This window comes from Meriones unguiculatus, chromosome 3 (assembly GCF_030254825.1).
Source record: "Meriones unguiculatus strain TT.TT164.6M chromosome 3, Bangor_MerUng_6.1, whole genome shotgun sequence".
Taxonomy (NCBI): Eukaryota; Metazoa; Chordata; class Mammalia; order Rodentia; family Muridae; genus Meriones; species Meriones unguiculatus.
Window position 1 is genome coordinate 142,009,628 of NC_083351.1, and position 18,639 is coordinate 142,028,266.

Genomic DNA, 18,639 nt, shown 5'->3' on the forward strand with positions numbered 1-18,639 from the left:
AGATTTCTCCCCTTTTGTAGTGATTTACAACCACAGTCAAGATTAAGTAAAGCAGAAATTAAGTGCTCGCAGATATCACATAGCTGGAAGCCAAGCTTCTAAGGTTGCTGAGATAATATATTTCTCCTCTGACCACCTTCCTGCTCCTTGAGGAAAAGAAGAACCAGGAAGGTTGGGTGCTCTGTCTTGTCTTTCCTATCTAAGAAGAGAAGTTGGTATGCAGAGTAATGAAATTACTTATGATTCTACTCTGTCTTAATATTACAAGTGAGACTACCCTGTCTTAATTTTATCTCTATTTACTAGTGAGAAAAAGTTGTCTCGTGCAGGAAGAGAGTATAGGGATTGTTAGAAGGCAGTAAATGATGAAGTAGAGAAAGGATGGAGAGTGTGTGGCCAAACTGAGTCAGACAAAAGGAATACGTTTGGATGTTCTGTAGCACAGAAGGGTGATTCTAGGCACAATGGGTAAAGTTACATACTTTATGTAACTTTACCCATTGAGCTGATTTCAGTTCACAGGTCCTAGTAATATGGGGAGAGGACTGAGTTCTGAAGACCATTCTCTACCTTCATTTTTCACACACACACACACACACACACACACACACACACACACACACAAACAAATAAATAAAAATATAGAAGTAGGCATAGGAGATAGCTCAGTGGGATGAAAGCATTTTCTCTAGAAGCATGAGAATCTGAGTTCAAAAGTTCAGATCCCCAACACGCACGCAGGTATCCAGGCATAGATGCATGTGCCTGTGACATGTGGAGACCGAGGGCTCACTGGTCACCCAGCTTAGCTAAAGTAGTGAGCTTACACTCAGTGAGAGAGCCTTCTTAAGGCAATAAATTGAAGGCATAAAAAAGACACATGGAGAGTCCTGCTTGGACCTTCAAATTTGTGGGCACTGACAGAGGCACCTGCACGGTCATGTGGTGTGCACACCACATCCCCTTCACACACACACACACACACACACACGTGCTCACACACATACACACCAAATTAAAAATTGTAACAGTTACACTAGTCGAAAAAAGATAGAAGATTGAAAAATCAAATGTTTCTATCAGTTACAGATGCACTGACTTTTGCTGTAGGTAAGATCCTGGCTACATGTCTCTGAAGGCATCTGTTTTTAGAGTTTGGTGCCTCTGTCTGCTCTATAGCCTGAGTTCTTTCATGAACCCACAAAGAAGTTAGCTTTCACTGTTCCCATCTTTTCCTCTTGTAGGAATAGAAGGAAGCATACTAAAGCTCTCTGAATGTGAGAGCTGGAGCTGAGAATTCCAACTATTAATTTGTAATGTTTGCGGCTTCACTTGACATTTTACCTGGAACATAATATATTAATCCCTGTGATCAGATTGCAACTGTAATATTAATGTGAATGGATCAACAGTATTAACTAGATTCTAGGAACTTCGGTGTTTTTAAAATTCTGATTTCTTGATCATATTAGCTTTCCGATGATTCTGATAAACTCTTTTTCCTTGACTGCTAAAAGTTACCAAACTTTAGACTATTCACCTTTTATAGCAATGCTCTTTTCATCTCCAGATTAAAACAGTAAACATTTTTCTAAGAACAAGGGTACTTTCTTTAATACAGAAACATGAAAATAACCTTACTTACTACTTTGAGTTAAGTAGAGCATTAAATAATGTTATATAAACATTTCCTAACTTGAAATGATTACTTTTCTCTTTTATTAAATCTCTTTAATAAAGGCTGTAATGTGAATATTTAGAAGACTGTGAGATTTATTACTTGGTCTATTCTATTTTGCGGAGAACACTATTTGATACACATTCAGAAATGTAAGTGGCTTCTCTCTGGAAACTTTCTCATCCTCTGTGCATCTGTTTATTCTTATTGAAAAGAGGAATTTTTACAGTGACCCTTCATCACTGGCTGTTGTGAGGACCAGAATGATTCACTATAAGCATAGTCTCCAAATAAGAGCCTGGCATATAAAAAATGCTAAATAAGCATTGATATTATTAAATAACATTGGCTATTATTTTCTTTGATAACAATAAGGCTAATATTGTATATGGTTAAATTGGAAGATACATTGAAAACCTATCACATATAGTCATAATAAATTCTTCAAAGACTGAATTTGACTTTCAGAGATTTGGTTGTAATAGTATCTTAAAATTATTTTTAACCCAAGTATCTTTTGAGGACACAGTTAAATCCAATCCCTCAGAGGGTCCATTATGCTTCACTACTTTGCCTCATCACTTGATTCCCATATTTGATTCACCTGCTTGGCTCCTGGAGAAACCTTTGCATTTGTGACCCCATGATTTAACACACTCTTTTCCTTTAGTATCAAGGTAACTGATGGCCCCCACAAAATCCCCAAGATGCCACCAAACTGGGATCTGTCATCTCCTCCTCCCAGCCCAACACTATCCACACACCAGAAGGTGGCTTCCTTGGGATTGCTTCAGCTAGGTTTCTCTTTAAAGATGATGGATGAAGGGCTTAAAATCAACCTATCATATTATCATACATAACAATGGGCACAGGAAGAAAATTTTAACAAGGACAAAACTATCTTCACTACTGAAAGTCAAAACCATAACACAAAACGCCTTTTTCAAAGTATGTGGCAACACTTTCACCACCCTCCTCATTTTTCTTTTAGGTTAGGAGTGGGCTCAGCCTGGGAACTATCAAGAGAATGAGACTTTTGTCTGAAAAATCTGCAGTGCACCCACCACAAAGAACAATTTGTGAACATCCTTTCTAAGTCTTCCTAGGAGGGTTTCAATTCACAGCTTGCCCTTGCTCAGCCTTCCAAAGAGGGAGTAAAGCTAACATTATTTGTGGGGGACTACATCATTTCACAGGGAGCTATTCTAGTAGCTGGTATGGTGACAACAATGAAATCACTCTTATAAAATTTAGCTGGCAGCAAAATAATAAGACAATTTTAGCATCTTCTATCTGGTAAACTCGATGCAGCATGACACATATTCAGCTGGAAACGTTGAGCATGCTGAGGTCTAATTCCAGTATGAACATTGTGGGTTGGATTTTTATTTTTTATTTTTTTGTGCAAGTCTCATACTACGTTATTTCACATTTTTAAAAAAAATCAAGAAAGGAGATTGTAGGTACCTTAACCTGACTCAGGGTCACTTCTGTGGGAGGTTTGAATTGAGTGTCCTTTAGAGAGGAGGAGAAAGTGAGGGAGGATTATGTGACAAGTCACATCCCCTGATAGTCACAGAAATAGGCGAACTTCCTGTAGAATGTTCATTTATTCCCCACGGGGTACAAACAGAACTTTCTATTTTAAAGTTCAGTTTTAATGCCGGAATATGGAGAAACTTCAGAATTCCTTACTGGTTGTCTGCACTGTGCGTTTGAGACACACGGGGCTCTTACGGTGGTAGAAATGCTGCATCAGAAGCAGTGATGGTACAGGACAGTGATGATGGACAGACAGCCAGGAATGCTGATGCTTTGATCCATGAACCACAGTTTTAGGAGCTACCACAATGCATCTTCCATCTTACAGGAATTTTAGAGGGACATTTAGCTACTCTTTTTTCTCTCCCTTTCTCAGCCTTATTTTAGGAGTAAAATCATACATAATAAATATTAATAGTAATAACATCTAAAAAAAAACATTGGCAATTTGACTCAGCACAATCTGCTCAATACACAAGTGAGCGTTATTTATGGCTTAGTCGCTGGCTATGTATTTTAGTGGTGGAGCCCCTACCTAGTATGTGTAAAGTTCTGGATATGAGGCATTGTATAATAAACAATCCATGTAAGACTAACAGGGATTCAAAAGGAGGTTGTGAGAGGATCTTTGGAAGCAAGAAACTACAATGTCTTAAATGGAAGGACTGAGATTTGGCAAGTGTGTGTGTGTAGCATCCCATTATTGAGCTGGGAGAGAAAAGTACCGAAATTCAGTTTTCTTTTCCGCCATGTTAGCTAAGTGAACCAGAGAAAACTGTTATGTCTCTGAATCTCAGCTTCTACATTTTTTTTTCAGAGACTGAAACCACATCATAAGGTTGCAGTAACACAGAAAATTACTTGCACAGTGACCGAGGATATTCATTGCTTCGTCATAAATGACTACTGTTGTTATCATTAAAAGGAGAGTTGGATATAAAAATATAAACAAAATACACCGAAAATGAAATCTTGGGAGTTCAGTTGCCCATGATCGATCATTTATTCTCATCTTCAGAAATTCTGGGGTTTTGGCTTCAAGTTCAGTGTTCTTTCCCAAAATGCAAAAATATGCAACTGTTTCAGGGAGAACTCGAGATACAGAAGGGGCCCTGACTTGGACCTAAAGACCTAAAGCTGCCGACTCAGAATCTCTTGGACAGTTAGCTTAATAAGCACCCATATGATGGCTTGGGGAACAAAATGGAAAAGTGAAAGAAGAAAAATATTTGTGGAAAACAAGGGTATCAGCCTCATTAAGGATATGGTACGTCTGCGTATTCCTTCCCTAGGTTTTCTTTCAATATAGATACTTCCACATTTATAAAATAAGTAAATTCTATCTACATGCTCACCTTATCCACCACTCACAAGAATTAAACAGGATGTTGGTACTCTGACATTTTGTGCAAAGATACCTAAGTGACCATTGCCATCACAGGCACTCTTTGTGGCTTGTTGCTTGAATTTTTGATATCTTTCCCATATAATCCCTTTCATGAATGGTTTGTCAACTTGCTTAACTTTTTTGCTCCTGACTCTCAAGTTAATTGCTCTTTTTCTTTCTTTCAATCTGTTTTTCAATTTAATGGATGCTTATCTTTTAAATTCTTGACATAACCCCAAACTTAGCAAGACTAAAACCAAGCTTTTACAAAATCCCGTATTCCCTATGATCTCCCATTTCTAACTTTGGACTGTTTACCTTCTGCACATGAATTGAGAGGACAAATTCCTTCAGTGCTGTTGACTTTGTTTTTCTTCACACTCACTGGTACAAATGTCCACTATTATAAACCTGACTTGTTTGACATGGGTTTTAGGGACTAAACTCAAGTAATCCACTTTCAAGGCAAGTACTTTATTGACTGAACAATTGCCTGAACTCTGTTATCTGAACTTTATGTCTCCTGAAATTTCATTTGTTGGACCTAACACTCAGAATGATGGTAGTAAGAGGTAGGGCTCATGAAAGGTGATGTGGTCACTCTGCTTCACTTTCATGATAGGGTTAGTGAGTGCCTTTCTCTATAAAGGAGGGCTAGGTCAGCTTTTCTGTTTCTAAAGCCTTGTTAGGATACAGGCACTACTATGAGTCTATGAGTCAAGAGCCTCCACTAGACACAGGATAAACCTATGGGCTACTGATTTTGGAATTTCCAGCACCATCAGTAGTATTTGCAAATATCCTGACAGAGGCCACGTTATTCATTTGGGAAGAGAGACTTTTAGTGGAACATTCTTCCCAGAAGAGGTTTCATATTTAGAAAATAATCTCTCCCCTAAACATAGGATTGAGCAATAATGACAGTGGCATGCTTGTACTGTTTTATAATTAATAATGTATGTCCTGGTACATTTCACCTTGGACATTACAGTTCCCTCATGGTTAAATTATTGTGACCCCCATATTGGATAAGAGAAACAGATCCTAGTCCTAGAAAACCAGCTGTCTTCCATGTTCATATGGCTGCCCCATGAGAGTTCTCCAGAGAAAAAGGGCCAAGAGTGCATCTGTCTGTGCTGGCTAGTGTTTTGTCAACAAGATGGAGCTATTTGGGAGGTAGAAACCTCAGCTGCGTAGATGCCCCCACCAGAGAGCAGGCTGAGGAAGCCATGAGGAACAAGCCAGGGAGTGTCACTCTTCCACGGCCTCTGCATCAGCTGTCTCTGCCTCGTGTTCCTGCCTTGTCTTCCTCTGGGTGATGGACTGCAAGCTACAAGATGAAACATCACATTGTTTCCCCAAATTGCTTTTGCTCATGTGTTTTATCACAGCAGTAGAACCCTGACTAAGACACAGTCACTATGTATCTCTGTACAGAAAGGGATTTATGTCTAGCAAGAGATTTTTTTTATATGCTGGTAGTCTTGGACTTATGGGTTGTGAAGTCTTACTATTTGAGTTTTCCAAGTTGGAGACACAGGAAAACTTAAATACAGTTGAAAGCAAATCTTTAACCCTGATGAGGGGGAAAGGGAAGAAGGAGAGGGTGGATGTCAAGCAGCCAGGTTGAGAGCACATGGACAGCCTTGCTCTACCTCTCTGCCTTGCTCAGGCTCTCCCCAAACTTCCAGGTGTCTGACTACAATCTTTTGTATATTCATGTAAATTCAAATGCAAGTCTCCTCTAGAAACATCCTCATATGCAAACCTAGAAGCAGAACTTGATCAGTCAGGCTTCTGTGTATCCCCTGAACAAGAATACTATGATCATAGCTACTAAGTTTCGAAGGTATGGTTAAGGTGGGTTTCTTCCCAGTGCACAGCATTTGTTTCTGAAACAAAAGTTCCAACAGGGCAAGTGGCTCGCGCCTATATCCAGCACCAGAGAAGCTGAAAAAGGAGAAACTACACAGTGAGGCTTTGTCTTAAAAACAAAAACAACAAATGAAAAACCAACTTTACTTCAAATCATTATGCTGCGCAGGTCTGCTTTCTCTCAGATGTGAGAGCATGCATGAGGTAACTTCGTCACCACGGGAGGAACACAAATCTAAAGGGTGTTGTGAACAATGCCAGCAAGTGGAATTGTCTGGATCTAGAGGAGTAAAATGAAATGTGGGGTGAAGAGGCAAACGCCCTCTAAAGAGGAGGCGGGGGCAAGCTTCAGTTACTGCTTTGGGCTGGAAAGCAAGTCATTCCTGCTGCTATACTCTTCAGCTTTTCAAAAGATTAAAGTCCAGGTTTTACCTGAAGCCTTGAGTTGCCTTAGCGCTGAATGCCAGAGCTACCATGGCTGTCCAACCCACACCAGCTCTCTGCCTGGGAAGGAGAATTCTTTCTTCATCAGATGTGCCATGAGACCAGCACTGTTTCAGGAGGGCTTTCTCAGAACGGTAGTTTCATTTTTGGTGTGTAGGATGGTACTGACTTCTCAGTCAATGTCTAGGCCAGTTCAACAATTGATCTGAACAAATAGACAATTTCTTGGCGATTCATTCACATTTTTTTCTCATATAGTCTTGGGGAAATTAACAAAACAGAAAGCTCCCTTTATAGATTTATTCACCTGCAGAGCTTGCTTGCTCATTCATGCATGTCACAAAGCCAGTCGCTGAACTTGGAAAAGAAGAATTTTTGTGATATGTGGTAAATATTTCTTACTTGACAGTTTCCACATGCCTTAAAGAAAAAAAAGAATAACAGTTACTCTCAGTTGGAGATTTGATTTGTGATTACTGCCATTGAAGTGTATAAAGTTGTGCATCTCTACTTGTGACCTTTTAGCAATAGCAATGAAGCTGACGTGTCAATAGCATTTTATATTAACAAGGAGATTTTCTTTTTTTAAAATTATTTTTATTTTTATTAATTATAGTTTATTCACTTTGTATTCCCCCTGTAGCTCCCTCCCACCTCTCCTCCCAACTCCACCCTCCTTTCCTCTTCCTTACTTGTACCCCTCCTCCAGTCCACTGATAAGGGAGGTCCTCCTCCCCCTACCTCTGATCCTAGTCTATGAGGTCTCATCAGGAGTGGCTGCATTGTCTTCCTTTGTGGCCTGGTAAGGCTGCTCCCCCCTCTGGAGGAGGTGATCAAAGAGAAGGCCAATCAGTTCCTGTCAGTCCCTGTCCCCATTACTATGGAACCCACTTGTACATTGAACTGCCATGAGCTACCTCTGTGCAGGGGTTCCAGGACATCTACATGAGTGGTCCTTGGTTGGAGTATCAGTCTCAGAAAAGGCCTCTGTGCCCAGACTTTTAGGATCTGTTGCTCTCCTTATGGTGCTCCTGTCTTCTCCAGGTCTTATTATCTCCCACTTCTTTCATAAGATTCCCTGCACTTTGCCCAAAGTGTGGCTATGAGTCTCAGCATTTGCCTTGATACCCTGTAAGGTAGCCTTTCAGAGGCCCTTTGTGGTAGGCTCCTGTCCTGTTCCCTGTTTTCTCCCTCCTCCTATGTCCATCCTCTTTGCCCTTCTGAATGGAGATTGAGAATCTTAGAGTCCTCCTTCTTGATTAGCTTCCTTAGGTGTACAGATTTTAGTATGTTTATCCTATGTTACATGTCTAATATCCACTTATGACTGAGTAGCAAGGAGATTTTCAACAAAACACAGCTTTGGCTGATATTTTGTTAGGCGTCAGGGTTTGTTTGTTATTGTTCATTTGTTAAAGAACCTTGCCTCACAAATCATTTGGTAGAATTCAAGGTCCCTATTTTACAAGTAAGGGACTTACAATGTTTGAGTATCTAAGTTAAGATTTTTTAGTTACTAAGAGGGAAATCAACAAAATCTATCTAGATTATAGAATCTATCTAGATTATCTATTTTATAGAAAAGCATAGAAAGTATTATTGAGCACCTACTATGTGCCAGGTTGTGTTATGGATTCTTAGTTTTTGGGGAAAATGTAAGTTTCTGATTAAGTAGGGTTATATTTTATTTGTGGGTCCTGGTAGTTAGCCAATAATTGTGCATTGTATAGTATTCCATAATCCTGCCTACTTTAAGGGAAAAGATTAGGTAAGTGGACAGAGGAACTTTTGTTCCTGGTGTAAAAAGGAACAATTGTCTGGGTGTGTTGACTTTCAACCAAGGAGTAAATGTTGAGGGAGAAGCACACATTTCCAGGATTGTCCCTTGTGACAATCCCATCCTGGTGTAACTTGTCATTCAGTTCTAGAACAGTCTCTTTCTTGTTATTTATAATTTGCAGGATCATATAGTATCATCCTCCAGAAAGGGAACACATTCAGATTTGACCTTGATCCCTTTCATCTGAGTTATTTGGGCTCCTTAAACTTATTAACAGACCTATATTTCTTTGTCTGTTAAGTCTGGGTCATTGTCCTCATCACTTATGACAATGAAAACAATGCACAGGAAGTCCCTTTTGTGGTCTCCAGAGATGCATTGAAGATGCAGTAGGCAGGAGACATTGCTATGTCTAAATGAACCATTTGTGTCTCACAGAGGAATGCAGAAAAGTTCCTTTCAGAGCGCTACATCTTCACCATTGATCAAATATCAGTTTTGTGCAGGAAAGGGAAAGTGTACAAAGCCATCATTCCCTTGGACCTGAATTAGGAGAATGGTATGACTCAAAGCAGACTCAGGGTCTCAGCTGACAGGGGAACCTAATGCAGATGGACAGTGGGCTTTCAAATCCTGCCACCCATAAGAATGAGAATTAGGGTGAATGGGTAACTTATTCACTTAAAGTGATGCTAAGATGCGTCTCCTTTCAGAGGCCCTCTGTGGTAGACTCCTGTCTTGTTCCTTATTTTCACCTTCTTCCAATGTCTATCCCATTTCCTTTCTGAATGAAGATTGAAAGCAGATGCTGAGACTCATAGCCAAACTTTGGGCAGAGTGCAAGGAATCTTATGAAAGAAGGGGGAGAATGAAAGACCTGGAAGGGTCTGGAGCTCCACAAGGAGAGCAACAGAACCAAAAATCTGGGCCTAAGGGTCTTTTCTGAGACTGATACTCCAACCAAGGTCCATTCATGGAGATAACCTGGACTCCTTGCACAGAAATAGCCTGTGGCAGCTCAGTCTCCAAATGGGCTCCCTAATAAGGGGAGCAGGGGTTGTCTCTGACATGAACTCAATGGCTGGCTCTTTGATTACCTCACCATGAGGGGGGGGCAGCCTTACCAGGCACAGAGAAAGACTGTGAAAGACAGTCCTGATGAGACCTGATAGGGTAGGGTCGGATGGAAGGGAAGGAGGTCCTCCACTATCAGTGGACTCGGGAAGGGGCATGGGAGGAGATGAGGGAGGGAGAGAGGGTAGGATTGGAGGAAATGAGGGTGGGGCTACAGCTGGGATACAAAGTAAATAAAATGTAATAAATAAAAAATTATATTAAAAAAGGAAAACCATCCAAGCAAACAACAACAGCAAAAGGTGCGTCTTCTAACAAATTTTGAACTACAGTGTTCGTAGAGCTTTGTGGAGATTTGAAGCAAAAGATTAAGAATGTTATGCCACTTGCAGAAGCCACATTCCTGCTCTACTGCCTGCCTGCTGATTAAAATCTCCAGACAGGCTTGTCAGGTCATCAAGAAATCTGTGTCTGGTCCCAGGTTGCCTTCTGAGTTGCTGTATCACTGAGATAAAATCTCTTTGCTTGTTTGCTTTCAGGAAGACACCCCCCCACATTTTACTTATCTCAAAGGGGTCTTAAAAAGCTGAGTGACCACACACACACACACACACACACACACACACACACACACGTCTGAAAAGCATACCCTGGTGTGATATAACTTACTGCTAAATGTGGGGTGTCATTTTGTAAGGAAGCAAGATTTTAAGTCATAGTCTACCTCCCGGGAAACAGAGTCTAACAGCAATGTGAGTTAGTAGCAACTTTAGTATGAAGAGGAAAAGGACACAGTAGTGAGGTGCTGGGGTTCAGTGAGGTTGAGGCAGGAGCTGTGGAACTGCCAGACTTTGGAAGGGTGATTACGTGATTTCCCATGCTCACTTGGTTAAATCTGTGTAACTCTGACACCTACTCGGGATCCTCTCTCCATCTAGAATTTAGAACCATGACGATAGTCAGTACCAACATGTAAATTACAGTGGAAAGTAGATGCTTGAAACTTTAGCATTGTGTCTGCCACTGACATTCAAAGACATTTTAAACGTATTATCATTTTAATGATTTCTGAAGACCGGAATACCTGTAGTTTAATAGACCTGGATTGTTTGAAGTCTTGGGGTTATGAATGAAGAAGTCTAGTCAACTCAGCTGTGACCTACGTGCTCTCAGAAAGCTACTGTAAACAGGACAATAGATTTGTTCCAGGCTGAGAGGCTTAGCAGGTATCTCACTGGTCCCCTGAATGGAATGTGTGGGGACTAATTCCAGGGGCTGATCCAATAGAGTGAAGGCTTCAGGATACTGAAAGAGAAAAGTGAGGCAAGCACTTGCTGTTGCATGGTGGCTACAGCATGGGAAAGGGTGGACAGGGCACCCAGACTGACTCAGACCCCTGCCTTGTTCATAGCCACTTCCCCCTTTCTGTTTATTTGATGTAGATTGTGGGGAAGCTCCAGGGAATCATCACTGTGACTCATCCAAAGTAGAAGAGGCCTGTACTTGTTACTCTCTGGGTGTCTTTGAGATCCAGCAGACTGCATAGCAGTGCCTCATCTATGCTCTCTCCAGGGACCTCCATTCCTTCTTCTCCTCACATTCCCATGGTAACCCTCTGAGAGGCAGAAAAGGGATAGTGTGCCACTAGGAAGCTATTTTTAGATTTCTGGCCAGATGCTTTGACCAATCTGTTGAGGGATAGAGAAATGAACCAAATGTAGATAATTTTATCAACAAAGTTATCATTTAAAGTTTATATTATAAAACTGGAAAATATCATGAGAATTCACCCAAAATATCCCTACCTCTAGGCAGGCATACTTCTAAGCTATACCCAATACCCTGCTCTGATATATAACCATACTCCATAACCCCAATTTATCCCGTATTCATTCAGTCTCTGTTCTCAGACTGAAGGAGTTGGCAGTGGGCCAGAGTGTGGCCTACATAACTCCGGGCAAGCCATTTGTTTATATTATGCTGCCATTAGCACTGGCTAAATTTGTGTGGTGCTCATCTGATTCAACCGTGTCACTGGCCCTTCTCTATTCAGCTTTTTAAAAATGTAAATATGATCCGGTGCTACTTGCATCATCCTTTATGAATATGATATTACTTTTAGGTTAAAGGCTCTTGAGATTTAAAGCGGCCATAAAATACAACATGATACGAAGCCTTCAAGCATATGTAGAGGGATTTAGTAACATGTAATTTTATCTTATTTATGATTCTGAAAGGACACTTTGAAGTAGTTCAAGAATCCCATGTTCCTCCCATCCCATTGCACTTACAAGTAGCATTTTCTCCTGAAATTTTACTTAAGCTTTTCCTTTCACTCTTTAACACAAATGCCAGAAAAGGACCTTTAAAGCAAGCAGAGAAGGCAACCTGTACAATGTTCTTCTAGCTACTTATATATTTCCTCACTGTAACCTAGCAAGGTGCAATGCTGGATTTGCTTATGTATACTTCTGGCCTTTGATTGTTTCAGACTGTAAGCTCCATATTGCTAAGGACTTCTCTTGATTGCGTATCGTGATACATACCTTTTGCATAGCATTATGTCGGTTTATTCTAATGACTGGGAGAAATAAAAATAGTATTTTAAATGATATAAGCCCAAGTTCTCTGTCAGGAGGAGCAGGTAGACATAACAGATCCTTCCGAACCCAATATCCATTCAGTTCAACATGCTTTCATGACAAAGCTTGAAAAGTACAGAAGGTGATATCTTTATCATAGCCAAGGCTAAATCTGAGAAAGTCACAGCTAACAAAGAGTCAATGAAGGAGGTGGAGGAGGAGGAGGAGGAGGAGAAGAAGAAATGTTTTTTTCCTCAACAAGGTCTTGTACATGCTGAAGTTGTCCATTCTTGCCATCTGTATTTAACACGATGGAAGTACAAGCACACGTGATTAGGTTAAGCATAAAGAGAGAAGTGAGAGCCTAATTATAAAGGAAGAAATCAAAGAATCCTCCCATGAGCAATTAAAAGGAGCACTTCGGCCACCCTTTGAAGGCTGCCGTGCACACAGTGGCTCTTTGATCTCCATTTCTATGACTGTGGTGTGAAGAGGAGCCACTGACCCAAGAGCACCTGCTTAGTTCTTGTGATCTGCCCATCTGAATTTAAGAAGTACTGACTATCTACCTTTGTTGTTGGTTACCCTCATTTTCCCACTCTCAGTTTGTGTGTTTTTAATCTTAAACATCCCTATGGGAGGTGTAACCTTGTTGTTGTTGTTTAACCTTCTACATGGTGCTACCATGTAAACCCTCCCTAGCTCTTTTCATAGTTTCTCTTGCTTAATCTTCTCAGCAAACCAGTTATACAGATGTCATTATTATCCCATTTTGTACATAAGAAAATTGGGGCTTACTAAATTAACAAAGCACACAGAGAGAGGCTGGGTTAGAACCCATGTGTATCTAATTGATGAGGCCATGCTCTCTCTGCTCCAGTGGTTTGCACTACAACAGAAATTATACATTGAATGCTCCCTAACAACCCATGTGGTAAAAGCTTGGTTGCAAGAGTACAGCTGTTGGGAAGCAATAGTATATTTAAAGACAGAGGGCTACAAAGTGTCCTTTTGACCACTGAAATGCGCCCTTCCGCATTGTTAAGGGTGGAACCATGGTCCCTTCTTCCTTATTTTGCCTCCTAAAGAGTTTTACTCCCCCCACAGCACCACCGTAGACCCATCATAGGCCTAAAGCAATGGAATCTGTCAGTCCCGCACTGAAACGTCTCAAGCTATGAACTAAAATAAGCCTTTCTCTTGATAAGATGATTTTCTCGGGTATTTTTTATAGTGATAGAAATTGAACATATACCATATTCAGCTTGTAGATACATTGGCCTCTGTAAGATTCTTTAAAACATTTTTAATTGGGCAAAACCATTTACAGATCAGATGATCTCCTAAATTCAGAGTTTTAAGTTTATGCGTAAAGCTCTCATGTTTGACAAAACCAGGATCACATGCCTCCAACTCAGTGACTTCATGAAGCCCTTCAATCTTTTAGATGCCACTCTCCCTCTCTGTTCTTATCATTTCTAGTTCCTTTCCTCTCTTCATAGCTGTGAAAAAAAAAATCACTGGTTCCTTCTCGGCTTCTGGGTTAACTTAATTCCTATACCCTGATGAAGAAATAAATCATCCCTACATCTTAATTTTTTAAAAAACTTTAATAACTTCATCCATGTACATAGTGCAATAAGGTCATGCCTCCTCCAAGCCTCCACATACCTCCCCAACATGAGCCTTTGTTAGTTTCAGAAGAATCATTCTCTTGAGGATGTGGCCACTGTAGGCTCCCTGTATTCCTGTGGATGTTTCCACAATCATGCACGTATGGGGAACACCAACTGGACTTAGTCGGTCATTTCTACATTTTATCAAAGTTTGCCATCAGGGGAAACGTTCTCTCTTTCTGTGAGGGGAGGACATTGTGTTGACGTCCTTATGACTCTGGGTTTCTTTACTGCAGTTTTCCCATTTGAACCTCGTCTGACTTCGCAGAGCGAAGCTCTGCATAGCTGGTTTTAGCATGCAGTTGTCTGGGATGGTTTGTAATCTAATTTTCGAATTCATAAAAGTTTTAACAGCCATATGGTTGTTTTAAATGATCATAACCCGGTTGTGTTAGTTGGTTTTACCTAATGACAAAATGTTTAAGATAACCAGGTTAATGGAGGGGGGGGGAAACATTTACTTCAGCTCCTCATTTCTGAGGTTTTACTCCATGGCCACAGGGTGAGAAAGACATGAGTTCTTGGTTCACCCTGCCACTGCTGGGCAGGGTCCCCAAGCAAGTGGCTACGGGCATCTGATTTATCAGAGAGCATAGAAGAGATTCTTACAGCAGTTGTCACCTTGACCTCAGTTCCGCTGTGTCTGAATTCTTATTCTATTTTCCGTTCCGCAATTGAGTCTCTCTGCCCACCTGTGCTGGCTCCTACGTTTCCATTCTGCACCACTCAGTCCTTACTCCTTGTGGCAGAGCCTTTTGGCTGCGTGCCGGAGGCCTGCCGCTCATCAAGTACGTCCATAAATGCCGTGCTGTTTCAGCTTCAAAACCACCCTGTAGTTCAGGGTTTATTAATCACAGGAAACTGTGGATCAAAGGTCTAAGAACTTCCAACTGTTTAAATGATAACTTTTGGTATTTCGTGGCGCTATCTCATCATCAAGCCTTCGTATTATTCAGCTTTCTCCCTAGTGGAGTTAAGAGACAATAAAAATATGGAACAGCACTTACACAATAAAAATTCAGCTGTTCATTGTTTTACCATGTTATCCCTTTTGAGCTGTCATTAATATTAAGCTTATTTGACATGCTATTAAAAAACAGCCAAAATGAATCACTTTACTTATACTGTTATTTCTTGCTAAACAATAAATTGGAATATGTCTTAGTGTTTTGAATTTAGTTTTTACCATGTTATGATTTTTTTTTTTTAAATTTTGATGAAGAGGCTTTCATTCATATACTGGTGCCAGTTCTACACCTGGAAGTCAGGATTCCCAAACATAGAGTCCAGCCACATCAATGAGGGGTTTATAACGGCAAAGAATGCAAAGTTGTATTTTTAATTAAATTTTTATTTTTTATATTAATTACAGTTTATTTACTTTTTATCCCAGCTGTAGCCCTTCCCTAATTCTCTCCCAATCCTACCTTCTCTTCCTCATTTCCTCCCTGCCCCTCTCTAAGTGCACTAATAGGGGAGGTCCTCCTCCCCTTCCATCTGACCCTAGCTTATCAGGTCTCATCAGGACTGGCTGCAATGTCCTCTTCTGTGGCCTAGCAAAGCTGCTCCTCCCTTGAGATAGGGAGGTCAAAGAGCCAGCCACTGAGTTCATCTCAGAGACAGTCCCTGCTCCCCTTATTAGGGTACCCACTTGGATACTGAGCTGCCATGGGCTATGTCCGAGCAGGGGTTCTTGGTTATATCCATGCATGGTCCTTGGTTGGAGAATTATTCTTAGAGAAGACCCTTGTGCCCAGATACATTAAAGAAGCTAAACAAGAAGGAGGACCTGGGGTAAGATGATCAATCCTCATTTAGAAAGACAAATGGGATGGACATTGGAAGTAGAAGAAAACAAGTAACAGGACAGGACCCTACCACAGAGGGCCTCTGAAAGACTCTACCTAGCAGTGTATCAAAGCAGATGCTGAGACTCATGACCAAACTTTGGGCAGAGTGCAGTGAAGCATACAGAAGAAGGAGTAGTTAGTAAGACCTGGAGAGGACAGGAGCACCACAAAGAGCAAAGTTACGTTTTGTTCTTCTGCAAGCAGAAGGTCCTGTCCTGCAAAACAAGCCCTTTTTTATAAAAGCAGAAATATAAGTTGACTTCTTGACTTATTACCTTACATAAACAACAATTTTGTTAAAGTTGTACAAGACCAGGAAGTTACAGAAACCAACCTTTATCAGCCTTTATCATTTGAAGGCCAATTTTGCTTTACAGTTCTCTTAAGCCATCAACACAAGGTTAGCCATCACAGATCAATGTTACAATTAGACAAAGCTTGTTATACTTGCTACTCATATTTTTATGTATTTTTGTGTTTTATCATCGTCATCATCATCATTATTATTATCATTTATTACAATTTATTCAGTTTGTATCCCGACTGTGGCCCCCTCTTTCATCTCTTTCCAATCCCACCCTCCCTCTCTCTTCTCCCTCTATGCCCTTCCCCTAGTCCACTGAAGGGGAGGTCCTCCTCCTCTTCTATCCGATCCTAGCCTATCTGGTCTCATCAGGACTGGCTGCATTGTCTTCTTCTGTGGCCTGGCAAGGCTGCACCCCCTACCCCCCAGGGGGAGGTGATCAGAGAGGCTGCCACTGAGTTCATGTCAGAGACAGTTTCTGTTCCCATTACTAGGGAACCCACTTGGAGACTGAGTCTATTGGCTATATCTGAACTGGGGTTTTAGGGCCTTTTCATGCATGGTCCTTGGCTGGGGTATCATTCTCTTCAGCGCCTCCAGGGTTCAGTTTGTTTTGACTCTATTGGTTTCCTTTGGGAGCTCCTGTCCCCTCCAGGTCTTTCTGTCTCCCCATTATTTCATAAAATTCCTTGCATTCTGCCCAAACTTTGGCTGTAAGTCTCAGCCTCTGCTTTGATACCTTGATCAGTAGAGTCTTTCAGAGGTCCTCTGTGGTAGGCTCTTGTCCTGTTCCCTGTCTTCTCCTGCTTCCAATGTCTATCACATTTGCCCTTGTGAATGAGGATTGAGCATCTTCCCTAGGGTCTTCCTTGTTGTTTAGCTTCTTTAGGAATATAGATTTTAGTATGTTTACCATATATCATATTTCTAATAACCACTTATGAGTGAGTATATAACATGTGTGTCTTTCTGTTTCTGGAATACCTCATTCAAGATGATATTTTCTAGTTCCCACCATTTGCCTGAAAATTTCATGATTTCCTTGTTTTTAATTGCTGAATAATATTCCATTGTGTAAATGTACCACAATTTCTATATTGTGGGGCATTCCTCTGTTGAGGGACATCTAGGTTGTTTCCAGATTCTGACTATTATGAATAAAGCTTCCTCAAACATGGTTGAGCAAATGTCCTTGCTGTATACTTGAGAATCTTTTGGATATATGTCTAGGAGTGGTATAGATGGATCTTGAGGTATCACTATTCCTAATTTTCTGAGAAAGCACCAGATTGATTTCCAGAGTGGTTGTACAAGTTTACATTTCCACCAGCAATGGAAAAAGGTTCACCTTTCTCCATATCCTCTCCAACATGTGTTGTCACTTGGGGTTTGATCTTAGCCATTCTGATGGCTGTAAGGTGAAATGTCAGGGTTGTTTTGATTTACATCTCTCTGATGACTAAGGATGTTGAGCATTTCTTTAAGTGTTTCTCTGCCATTCTATATTCCTCTACAGAGAATTCTCTGTTTAGCTCTGTTCCCCATTTTTTAGTTGTATAACTTCGTTTGTTGGTGTTTAACTTCTTTAGATCTTTATATATTTTGGATATTAGTCCTCTGTCAGATATAGGGATGGTGAAGATCCTTTCCCAATCTATAAGCTATTGGTTTGTTCTGATGACAGTGTTCTTTGCTTTACAGAAGCTTTTCAGTTTCATGAGGTCCCATTTATTGATTGTTGGTCTTAGAGCCTGTGCTGTTGTTGTTCTGTTCAGGAAGTTGTTTCCTGTGCCAACGAGGTCAAGGAAGGCTCTTCCCCAGTTTTTCTTCTAGCAGGATTAGTGTATCTGATTTTATGTTGAGGTCTTTGATCCACTTGGACTTTAGTTTTGTGCAGGGTGATAAATCACCATACAAAGTAATCAATTTTATTATGATCTTCCATTTACATATATACACACAACTTCTCTCTCTTTATCTTTCTCTCACACATATCCTTTTTTCATTTCAAGACAGGATTTCTCTGTGTAGCCTTGGATGTCCTGGACTCATCTTATAGACCAGTCTGTCCTCAGATGCATAGAGATCCTCCTGCCTCTGCCTCCCAGAGTGCCGGAATTACAGGGGAACATCACTGTGCCCAGTCACTCACAGTTTTAAAAAAAACGTTTGAATAGATAGTGCTCCTGTGCAGGTCATGATAACTTGTTGGAGTTGGTTCTCTCTTTCTAACATGTGGGTCTCTGAGATGGAACTCAGGTCATCAGGTTTGGTGGCTCGTGCCTGCTGAGCCATCTCACTAGCTCTATTATGCTTTATTCTTATTCGTTCTGGTCACACACTGTCCTCTGTCTCTTTCACCACAAAATCAGCCCTTTATGCTTTTATGTCACATATATTACATCATCCATCTCCATCTTCTGTCATTTCTTCTGCCCTTTATATAT

The 18,639-nt window shown here is 40.7% G+C and overlaps 1 protein-coding gene across 1 annotated transcript in view; it reads left to right on the top strand.

Moving 5' to 3' along the window:
* Grxcr1 (glutaredoxin and cysteine rich domain containing 1) overlaps window positions 1-18,639 on the top strand; it is a 102,684-nt gene that overhangs the window by 41,805 nt on the left and 42,240 nt on the right. The gene's annotated exons all lie outside the window — the stretch shown is intronic.